Here is a 12,064-nt window from a genome sequence, read left to right on the forward strand (position 1 = left end):
TGCTCTACTGATGGTATGTCGATCAGGTTATTGAAAGGTTTCATCTATGAACTAAAATGTCTACTGAAGCTGACTCCAAGAGAGAACTACACCTAATTAGCTAGGAGCTCAGTCCTTGCCGAAACCCGGGATTGAACCAGGGACCTTTAGATCTTCAGTCTAACGCTCTCCCAACTGAGCTATTTCGGCCAGTTGTCAGAGAATACCTTCCTGATGATTCTTAATCATTGTAGGCAACAAGTGGGCATCTGATCAATCACTAGGAGGGTACATCTATGTGTTAAAGTATGCTGTATCCTTCTGCAGCTAACTGGGCACAATTAGTCAATTTATTTTTGTGAGAAACTGGGGCTGATTGCAGAGGCCCCATAACTTTTTGCCCCCATTTTCCACTTTATGCTGGTGTTTTCCTGACTCTGATGGTGCCCTGGGTACTGCTAACCAGTCCCAGGGCCTGTGCTCTGTGTAAAATGGATATGCAAATTAGGCTAATTATAATTGGCTAAGTTAACCTACCTATAAGTCCCTAGTATATGGTAGGGCATGTAGGTTTAGGGACCACAGCATAGGTGGTGCACACCTAGGTGCATTGCTGAGGTGCCCAGTGTCATTTTAAAAGCAAGCCTGCCTTGCTGGCTGCTTTTAAATTAAAGTTATATGCAAATTCGACTTTGGAATTAAAGGTACTTCCAAAGTCTTAAACTACCTTATTTTTACATATAAGTCACCCCTAAGGTGTGCCCTATGTGCCCCTAGGGCTGGGTGCCATGTAACTATAAGCAGCGACTTTATAAAAATAGATTTATATGCCCTGGTGAGGTAAAAACAGCCAAATTCGTTTTTCCCTCATTGAAGTGAATGGCCTTCATAGGCTAGAATGGGCAGACTTTATTTTAAATTTTAAAGTCTCCTTAAATGTTACATACCAAGAATTTGGTATCAAATTGATTGTTATAATAAATCCCACAACTTCCAGTTGTTGGATTTAATATAACTAGTGCAGGTAAAAAGTTTAGACTTTACCTAAAAAGTTGCCAATTTCAGCTCTGCATTGTTTTTGCTGCTGTGCTCTGATTGGCCAGCCTGCAGCAGCTTCTGCCAGGCTGCTTTAATGAGGTGTGAAGTGGCCTGACTTCACACAAAGGAATGTGCTTGGGGGAGAGAATCTCCCCTCAGCAGATGGGGAAGCAGGAAGGGGGAGGGCTGCCAAACTGGTCTTCAAAGGCAGAGAAGGACATCTGGAGCACCCAGCAACACCCCCACATCCTGCAACCCCAGACAGCTAGGTGCCCCCTTGATTAGATTAGGAGAGGGCAGGAGAGGGGTGTGTTTATGATTTTTAGCCACACCAGTGGGTGGGCTCAGCCAGATCTCTCCTCTAAAAATCAGATTCATCCATTTTGGATTTTTAGAGACTGTTGCCTTCTGGGATGGATTTTTGCCACACTTCCCAGGAAGTGGTCATCACAGGGGGACGACCCTGTCCCTGATTGGAGGACCAGGGCCCCCCTGCTTTTCACCCAGGAGCAAGGATAAAACTGGCAGACCTGCACCCACGCCTCAGATCCCCTCCAGAATTCAACAAGAAAGGAACTAAAGAAGAAGAAGGACTGCCCTGCTGGACCCCTGGCCTGCACCTGGACCCTGCACTCAGAAAGACTGCACCAGCTGCACACTTGGGCTTCACCACAAGAAGGACTTTGCCTGGCTTCCACTGGTTCAAGGAGGGACTCCCTGTTTGCTACAGGTGAAAAATTGCTAACCAGAGTCCCCTGCACCAACTCCTGAAAAAGTGACCAGCTGACCACTGCCCAGTGGCCAAAAAGGAGTTTGCGCCAGGTGCACTCTGGGAGTTGAAGTCCGCACTTCCCAAGGACCATCACAGAACTTCTGGACCCTTGGGGTGAGCTGTGGACCCCAAAAGAACCTTAAAAGAACATCTGGGTGAAGCCCCAGAAGTTTGGAAAAGATTGGAGAAATTTTAGAAAAAAGCTCCATAAAGTGACCGACTCGACGCGGAAATTCTAGCCGGCTTGCCTCAACCGCGACCCGGCCTGACTTCGTGGTTCGTCCCGGTCAAGAAAAACATCCGAAAAAGAGACTAAGTCCGAACGTAAAAAGTTGACCGGGACCTTCCAGCCATCGTATCCGAGAAGGGCTCCACGGACGTCGGATCAAGATCCAGGTTTACCCCGGTCGAAGGATTTTCATCTCGAAAAAACGACTAAGTCCGAAGGTAGAAATCACCACCGAGGAAACCGACTTCGCGTATCCGGACAAGGGCTCCAGGAGGTCGGATCCAACTGGCAGGTTCGTCCCGGTGAAGAAAAACTTCAAAATAAAGACTAAGTCAGAAGGTAACTTTTTAACCGAGGCCTCCCGCGACCTGTAGCCGAGCAGGGCTCCATCGCGGTCGGCCTGAAAGTTTGACTTTGTCCCGGTCCTGGTGCAACCAGATGACCCGATTGGCGCTTTTTGTTTCTATGCGCTAGAAAATAATAATACTTTAAAAATTCATATCTCCGGTTCCCCTGAACCGATTTTAATCGTTTTTGTGTCATTTTAAAGATAAAAATATAAGCTATTTTTATAAATTGGTTTTGGATTTTTAAACTGTTTCCTGTGTTTTATTTAATTACTGTTTTGTGATATTTGAATGCTTTACACTTTGTCTCCTAAGTTAAGCCTTGACGCTCGATGCCAAGCTACCAAGGGTAGAGCTGGGATTAATTTACTGAGACCTAACTGTACTTTTGTGGAGGTTTGTGGCTTGTTGCTAGGTGTAGGTACCTACCTGCCCTACCAATAACCCATTTTCCAACATAATTGGAAGCAGCGACGGGATCCTGTACTTGTGTTCAATATCACGTTACAGTTTTAGATAAAAACAAATTAAAAATCCTTTAAATTGTCCTAGTGCAAAAATTGTTTTTAATTTTTAATTTTAATTTTTTAAAAAAAAATTAATTTGGATTAATTTCAATTATTGAATTTTTGTAATTTTTCTAAATTCCTGTTACCAATTTTTGCAAAAAGTTTTTGTTGACACAAAACTAGGGAACCATGGAGCTTGATCTGGCTAGCCTACCCACACTGACAGTAGTCCAGCTTAGGGGGTTGTGTATTGAGAGGGGGTTGCCTGCAACCACTAATCTCAGGAAGGAAATCCTGATTAAATCCCTGACAGCATGGGCTGAGGCCCAAGAGGTAGAGACAGAGGAAGCTCCAGAGGGGGAAGAAAAAGAGCAAGATGCTAACTCTAACCACTCAGGGGAGGGAAGGCATCAGACCCCAAGTGAGGGAGAGGAGGAACGGTCCTCACTGGACACAGTCACTAGGGGCAGACCCAAAGCTAGTGGTAGGAAGAGGGTCCTTTCAGGAGGAGAGAACCCATCCATCAGGGAAAGAGAGCTGGAAGCCCAGCTAGCCTACATAGCTTTGGAAGCAGAGAAGCTGGCCCTAGAAAAGAAAAAGTGGGCATACAAAGAGAAAAGAGATGGAAGCAGCGATAAAGAAGTTGAGGTGTCCATGGGTGGGGGAGTTTGCCCCAGATTACCCAAGGGGGTAGTTCCTGCTTATATAGAGGGGGATGACATAGATAAGTGGCTAGGGGCCTTTGAGAGGGCACTCCAAATGAAAAGGGTTAAGCCTCAATACTGGGGTTCCCTTTTGTGGGAGTTGGTCCCCAACTCAGGGAGGGATAGGCTTCTGACCTTAAGGGGGGAGGAGGCAGATTCATACCCTAGTATGAAGAGGTGCTTAGTCAAGAAGTTTGGTCTGACCCCAGAGCAATATAGAATGAAGTTCAGGGACACCCAGAAGGTCAGTACCCAGTCTTGGGTTGACTTTGTGGACACCTCACTAAAGGCACTAGAGGGCTGGATTATTGGCAACAAAGTAAATACTTATGAGGGGTTATACAATCTGATCATGAGAGAGCACATCTTGACCAATTGTATCCAAGAAAGGTTACGCCAGCATCTAGTGGACTCTAAGCTGACCAACCCTAGAGAGCTAGGGGAGGCAGCTGATGAGTGGTTGAGAACCAGGGTGGTTGTCAAGTCCCAGGGGGGAGACTCCAAGAAGGGGGGGACAGGTCCCCAAAAACCTAAGGAGGGAGGTGGTAAGCCCACCACAGAGACTCCCTCTGTACCCCAGAACCCTAAGAAGGAGGAGAGTAAATCCCACTCCCACTCTGACATGCAGAGACAGGGAGACCCAGGGTTAAAAAAGCTCTTGGACAGTAGGGCTTGCTTTGACTGTCAGCAGACAGGTCACTTCAGAGGAGATGCAGCCTGTCCAAAGAAGGTGGTTAGCACTGGGCTGTCCAGTGTAGCCATAGAGGAGGATTCCTCAGATGATGAAGTCCTCCTAGCATTGTGCTGGGAGACAGGACCAGATGGTAAGCTGGTGATCCCTGAGGGTGGGAGTAGGCACTTCCACCACATTCAAGTGAATGGGATCCCTACCACTGGCCTGAGAGACACCGGTGCCAGTCACACTATAGTGAGTGACCGGTTAGTGACCCCAGACATGTATGTCCCAGGAAAGACAAAGAAAGTCAGGATAGCCACAGGGGAGGTCACCTCCAAACCTGTAGCCATAGTGCCCCTAGAGAGGGAGGGTATCCTTGACTGGATTAGGGTGGTAGTCAGTGCTGACCTTCCCCTAGATTGTATCCTGGGCAATGACCTCCCAGAGGTGAGTCTGGTCACAGATGGGGTGGTCGCCCAGGGCGCCCCCCCAACCCAAAGTCCTGGGGAGTCAGTCCCTACAGTTAGGAGACAGGGGTCCCCAAGAAAAGGAAAGAAGAAAAGGAAGGGTAGGCCACTCTTAAAGAGAGTTCCAGGGAGCCAAGGGCCTTCTGCCCCAGTAGGGGGGGAGCCCAGAGTTGGCACTGGTGAGGCCTCACCTGACCCCAAGGAAGTCCTGAGTAGTCGGGCAGCTGTCCAGATGCAAGGTGTTGCCCCTGCACTGACAGAAGGGAGAGTGGAAGGAGGGTGTCTGCCACAGGAGGTGGTAGCCCCCCACTCTAGACAGCAAGAGGGGTGCCAGGACCCCAAAGATGCCCCTAAAGCAGCTCAGCCACCTGTCAGTGGAGAGCTTAGGGTGTGGTTCTGGGTACTGACAGCTGTCAGTAGCCTCTGCTGGGTGCTAGCCTTCCTGGCAGCACTGTACTTGGCCTGGGAGGCAGACCCCAAGGCCAATAGCAAAGTAGGCCCCCTGACCCTGTTGGTCATGGTGGGGTTGCTCAAGTGTTGGGTGACCTCTTTGGGTAAGCTAGGTGTTGCCCTAGCAAAGTTAGGAGTAGGGGAGGTGGGCACCTCACTACCCAAGTTGGCAGAGAGAGAGGAGGAAGACCCCCCTAGAGGGAAGTTTCAGTTTGAGTTGGGTCCTTTTACTGTTGGGATGGCTTCACTACCCAGAGGGAGTGACCCTGACAGGAGGATATAAGGCAGAGTAGGCCCTGCAAAGGGACAGCCAGTTTTCTTCACTGTCTTCCTCGCCTAACAAGCCAGGAAGACTCTCCCAGGGTTGGGCTGAGTCTCCTGGGCGTGTGGGCTGGGGGGGGGTTGTGTGAGAAACTGGGGCTGATTGCAGAGGCCCCATAACTTTTTGCCCCCATTTTCCACTTTATGCTGGTGTTTTCCTGACTCTGATGGTGCCCTGGGTACTGCTAACCAGTCCCAGGGCCTGTGCTCTGTGTAAAATGGATATGCAAATTAGGCTAATTATAATTGGCTAAGTTAACCTACCTATAAGTCCCTAGTATATGGTAGGGCATGTAGGTTTAGGGACCACAGCATAGGTGGTGCACACCTAGGTGCATTGCTGAGGTGCCCAGTGTCATTTTAAAAGCAAGCCTGCCTTGCTGGCTGCTTTTAAATTAAAGTTATATGCAAATTCGACTTTGGAATTAAAGGTACTTCCAAAGTCTTAAACTACCTTATTTTTACATATAAGTCACCCCTAAGGTGTGCCCTATGTGCCCCTAGGGCTGGGTGCCATGTAACTATAAGCAGCGACTTTATAAAAATAGATTTATATGCCCTGGTGAGGTAAAAACAGCCAAATTCGTTTTTCCCTCATTGAAGTGAATGGCCTTCATAGGCTAGAATGGGCAGACTTTATTTTAAATTTTAAAGTCTCCTTAAATGTTACATACCAAGAATTTGGTATCAAATTGATTGTTATAATAAATCCCACAACTTCCAGTTGTTGGATTTAATATAACTAGTGCAGGTAAAAAGTTTAGACTTTACCTAAAAAGTTGCCAATTTCAGCTCTGCATTGTTTTTGCTGCTGTGCTCTGATTGGCCAGCCTGCAGCAGCTTCTGCCAGGCTGCTTTAATGAGGTGTGAAGTGGCCTGACTTCACACAAAGGAATGTGCTTGGGGGAGAGGATCTCCCCTCAGCAGATGGGGAAGCAGGAAGGGGGAGGGCTGCCAAACTGGTCTTCAAAGGCAGAGAAGGACATCTGGAGCACCCAGCAACACCCCCACATCCTGCAACCCCAGACAGCTAGGTGCCCCCTTGATTAGATTAGGAGAGGGCAGGAGAGGGGTGTGTTTATGATTTTTAGCCACACCAGTGGGTGGGCTCAGCCAGATCTCTCCTCTAAAAATCAGATTCATCCATTTTGGATTTTTAGAGACTGTTGCCTTCTGGGATGGATTTTTGCCACACTTCCCAGGAAGTGGTCATCACAGGGGGACGACCCTGTCCCTGATTGGAGGACCAGGGCCCCCCTGCTTTTCACCCAGGAGCAAGGATAAAACTGGCAGACCTGCACCCACGCCTCAGATCCCCTCCAGAATTCAACAAGAAAGGAACTAAAGAAGAAGAAGGACTGCCCTGCTGGACCCCTGGCCTGCACCTGGACCCTGCACTCAGAAAGACTGCACCAGCTGCACACTTGGGCTTCACCACAAGAAGGACTTTGCCTGGCTTCCACTGGTTCAAGGAGGGACTCCCTGTTTGCTACAGGTGAAAAATTGCTAACCAGAGTCCCCTGCACCAACTCCTGAAAAAGTGACCAGCTGACCACTGCCCAGTGGCCAAAAAGGAGTTTGCGCCAGGTGCACTCTGGGAGTTGAAGTCCGCACTTCCCAAGGACCATCACAGAACTTCTGGACCCTTGGGGTGAGCTGTGGACCCCAAAAGAACCTTAAAAGAACATCTGGGTGAAGCCCCAGAAGTTTGGAAAAGATTGGAGAAATTTTAGAAAAAAGCTCCATAAAGTGACCGACTCGACGCGGAAATTCTAGCCGGCTTGCCTCAACCGCGACCCGGCCTGACTTCGTGGTTCGTCCCGGTCAAGAAAAACATCCGAAAAAGAGACTAAGTCCGAACGTAAAAAGTTGACCGGGACCTTCCAGCCATCGTATCCGAGAAGGGCTCCACGGACGTCGGATCAAGATCCAGGTTTACCCCGGTCGAAGGATTTTCATCTCGAAAAAACGACTAAGTCCGAAGGTAGAAATCACCACCGAGGAAACCGACTTCGCGTATCCGGACAAGGGCTCCAGGAGGTCGGATCCAACTGGCAGGTTCGTCCCGGTGAAGAAAAACTTCAAAATAAAGACTAAGTCAGAAGGTAACTTTTTAACCGAGGCCTCCCGCGACCTGTAGCCGAGCAGGGCTCCATCGCGGTCGGCCTGAAAGTTTGACTTTGTCCCGGTCCTGGTGCAACCAGATGACCCGATTGGCGCTTTTTGTTTCTATGCGCTAGAAAATAATAATACTTTAAAAATTCATATCTCCGGTTCCCCTGAACCGATTTTAATCGTTTTTGTGTCATTTTAAAGATAAAAATATAAGCTATTTTTATAAATTGGTTTTGGATTTTTAAACTGTTTCCTGTGTTTTATTTAATTACTGTTTTGTGATATTTGAATGCTTTACACTTTGTCTCCTAAGTTAAGCCTTGACGCTCGATGCCAAGCTACCAAGGGTAGAGCTGGGATTAATTTACTGAGACCTAACTGTACTTTTGTGGAGGTTTGTGGCTTGTTGCTAGGTGTAGGTACCTACCTGCCCTACCAATAACCCATTTTCCAACATAATTGGAAGCAGCGACGGGATCCTGTACTTGTGTTCAATATCACGTTACAGTTTTAGATAAAAACAAATTAAAAATCCTTTAAATTGTCCTAGTGCAAAAATTGTTTTTAATTTTTAATTTTAATTTTTTTTAAAAAAATTAATTTGGATTAATTTCAATTATTGAATTTTTGTAATTTTTCTAAATTCCTGTTACCAATTTTTGCAAAAAGTTTTTGTTGACACAAAACTAGGGAACCATGGAGCTTGATCTGGCTAGCCTACCCCCACTGACAGTAGTCCAGCTTAGGGGGTTGTGTATTGAGAGGGGGTTGCCTGCAACCACTAATCTCAGGAAGGAAATCCTGATTAAATCCCTGACAGCATGGGCTGAGGCCCAAGAGGTAGAGACAGAGGAAGCTCCAGAGGGGGAAGAAAAAGAGCAAGATGCTAACTCTAACCACTCAGGGGAGGGAAGGCATCAGACCCCAAGTGAGGGAGAGGAGGAACGGTCCTCACTGGACACAGTCACTAGGGGCAGACCCAAAGCTAGTGGTAGGAAGAGGGTCCTTTCAGGAGGAGAGAACCCATCCATCAGGGAAAGAGAGCTGGAAGCCCAGCTAGCCTACATAGCTTTGGAAGCAGAGAAGCTGGCCCTAGAAAAGAAAAAGTGGGCATACAAAGAGAAAAGAGATGGAAGCAGCGATAAAGAAGTTGAGGTGTCCATGGGTGGGGGAGTTTGCCCCAGATTACCCAAGGGGGTAGTTCCTGCTTATATAGAGGGGGATGACATAGATAAGTGGCTAGGGGCCTTTGAGAGGGCACTCCAAATGAGAAGGGTTAAGCCTCAATACTGGGGTTCCCTTTTGTGGGAGTTGGTCCCCAACTCAGGGAGGGATAGGCTTCTGACCTTAAGGGGGGAGGAGGCAGATTCATACCCTAGTATGAAGAGGTGCTTAGTCAAGAAGTTTGGTCTGACCCCAGAGCAATATAGAATGAAGTTCAGGGACACCCAGAAGGTCAGTACCCAGTCTTGGGTTGACTTTGTGGACACCTCACTAAAGGCACTAGAGGGCTGGATTATTGGCAACAAAGTAAATACTTATGAGGGGTTATACAATCTGATCATGAGAGAGCACATCTTGACCAATTGTATCCAAGAAAGGTTACGCCAGCATCTAGTGGACTCTAAGCTGACCAACCCTAGAGAGCTAGGGGAGGCAGCTGATGAGTGGTTGAGAACCAGGGTGGTTGTCAAGTCCCAGGGGGGAGACTCCAAGAAGGGGGGGACAGGTCCCCAAAAACCTAAGGAGGGAGGTGGTAAGCCCACCACAGAGACTCCCTCTGTACCCCAGAACCCTAAGAAGGAGGAGAGTAAATCCCACTCCCACTCTGACATGCAGAGACAGGGAGACCCAGGGTTAAAAAAGCTCTTGGACAGTAGGGCTTGCTTTGACTGTCAGCAGACAGGTCACTTCAGAGGAGATGCAGCCTGTCCAAAGAAGGTGGTTAGCACTGGGCTGTCCAGTGTAGCCATAGAGGAGGATTCCTCAGATGATGAAGTCCTCCTAGCATTGTGCTGGGAGACAGGACCAGATGGTAAGCTGGTGATCCCTGAGGGTGGGAGTAGGCACTTCCACCACATTCAAGTGAATGGGATCCCTACCACTGGCCTGAGAGACACCGGTGCCAGTCACACTATAGTGAGTGACCGGTTAGTGACCCCAGACATGTATGTCCCAGGAAAGACAAAGAAAGTCAGGATAGCCACAGGGGAGGTCACCTCCAAACCTGTAGCCATAGTGCCCCTAGAGAGGGAGGGTATCCTTGACTGGATTAGGGTGGTAGTCAGTGCTGACCTTCCCCTAGATTGTATCCTGGGCAATGACCTCCCAGAGGTGAGTCTGGTCACAGATGGGGTGGTCGCCCAGGGCGCCCCCCCAACCCAAAGTCCTGGGGAGTCAGTCCCTACAGTTAGGAGACAGGGGTCCCCAAGAAAAGGAAAGAAGAAAAGGAAGGGTAGGCCACTCTTAAAGAGAGTTCCAGGGAGCCAAGGGCCTTCTGCCCCAGTAGGGGGGGAGCCCAGAGTTGGCACTGGTGAGCCCTCACCTGACCCCAAGGAAGTCCTGAGTAGTCGGGCAGCTGTCCAGATGCAAGGTGTTGCCCCTGCACTGACAGAAGGGAGAGTGGAAGGAGGGTGTCTGCCACAGGAGGTGGTAGCCCCCCACTCTAGACAGCAAGAGGGGTGCCAGGACCCCAAAGATGCCCCTAAAGCAGCTCAGCCACCTGTCAGTGGAGAGCTTAGGGTGTGGTTCTGGGTACTGACAGCTGTCAGTAGCCTCTGCTGGGTGCTAGCCTTCCTGGCAGCACTGTACTTGGCCTGGGAGGCAGACCCCAAGGCCAATAGCAAAGTAGGCCCCCTGACCCTGTTGGTCATGGTGGGGTTGCTCAAGTGTTGGGTGACCTCTTTGGGTAAGCTAGGTGTTGCCCTAGCAAAGTTAGGAGTAGGTGAGGTGGGCACCTCACTACCCAAGTTGGCAGAGAGAGAGGAGGAAGACCCCCCTAGAGGGAAGTTTCAGTTTGAGTTGGGTCCTTTTACTGTTGGGATGGCTTCACTACCCAGAGGGAGTGACCCTGACAGGAGGATATAAGGCAGAGTAGGCCCTGCAAAGGGACAGCCAGTTTTCTTCACTGTCTTCCTCGCCTAACAAGCCAGGAAGACTCTCCCAGGGTTGGGCTGAGTCTCCTGGGCGTGTGGGCTGGGGGGGGGTTGTGTGAGAAACTGGGGCTGATTGCAGAGGCCCCATAACTTTTTGCCCCCATTTTCCACTTTATGCTGGTGTTTTCCTGACTCTGATGGTGCCCTGGGTACTGCTAACCAGTCCCAGGGCCTGTGCTCTGTGTAAAATGGATATGCAAATTAGGCTAATTATAATTGGCTAAGTTAACCTACCTATAAGTCCCTAGTATATGGTAGGGCATGTAGGTTTAGGGACCACAGCATAGGTGGTGCACACCTAGGTGCATTGCTGAGGTGCCCAGTGTCATTTTAAAAGCAAGCCTGCCTTGCTGGCTGCTTTTAAATTAAAGTTATATGCAAATTCGACTTTGGAATTAAAGGTACTTCCAAAGTCTTAAACTACCTTATTTTTACATATAAGTCACCCCTAAGGTGTGCCCTATGTGCCCCTAGGGCTGGGTGCCATGTAACTATAAGCAGCGACTTTATAAAAATAGATTTATATGCCCTGGTGAGGTAAAAACAGCCAAATTCGTTTTTCCCTCATTGAAGTGAATGGCCTTCATAGGCTAGAATGGGCAGACTTTATTTTAAATTTTAAAGTCTCCTTAAATGTTACATACCAAGAATTTGGTATCAAATTGATTGTTATAATAAATCCCACAACTTCCAGTTGTTGGATTTAATATAACTAGTGCAGGTAAAAAGTTTAGACTTTACCTAAAAAGTTGCCAATTTCAGCTCTGCATTGTTTTTGCTGCTGTGCTCTGATTGGCCAGCCTGCAGCAGCTTCTGCCAGGCTGCTTTAATGAGGTGTGAAGTGGCCTGACTTCACACAAAGGAATGTGCTTGGGGGAGAGAATCTCCCCTCAGCAGATGGGGAAGCAGGAAGGGGGAGGGCTGCCAAACTGGTCTTCAAAGGCAGAGAAGGACATCTGGAGCACCCAGCAACACCCCCACATCCTGCAACCCCAGACAGCTAGGTGCCCCCTTGATTAGATTAGGAGAGGGCAGGAGAGGGGTGTGTTTATGATTTTTAGCCACACCAGTGGGTGGGCTCAGCCAGATCTCTCCTCTAAAAATCAGATTCATCCATTTTGGATTTTTAGAGACTGTTGCCTTCTGGGATGGATTTTTGCCACACTTCCCAGGAAGTGGTCATCACAGGGGGACGACCCTGTCCCTGATTGGAGGACCAGGGCCCCCCTGCTTTTCACCCAGGAGCAAGGATAAAACTGGCAGACCTGCACCCACGCCTCAGATCCCCTCCAGAATTCAACA

The 12,064-nt window shown here is 48.7% G+C and overlaps 1 non-coding gene across 1 annotated transcript; it reads right to left on the reverse strand.

Moving 5' to 3' along the window:
* Nucleotides 1-116: 116 nt before the first annotated feature.
* On the reverse strand, nt 117-189 carry TRNAF-GAA (transfer RNA phenylalanine (anticodon GAA)). Its single transcript has one exon. It is a non-coding gene; the product is annotated as a tRNA-Phe (tRNA).
* Nucleotides 190-12,064: the final 11,875 nt, after the last annotated feature.

Source organism: Pleurodeles waltl, chromosome 8 (genome assembly GCF_031143425.1).
Source record: "Pleurodeles waltl isolate 20211129_DDA chromosome 8, aPleWal1.hap1.20221129, whole genome shotgun sequence".
Classification (NCBI taxonomy): Eukaryota; Metazoa; Chordata; class Amphibia; order Caudata; family Salamandridae; genus Pleurodeles; species Pleurodeles waltl.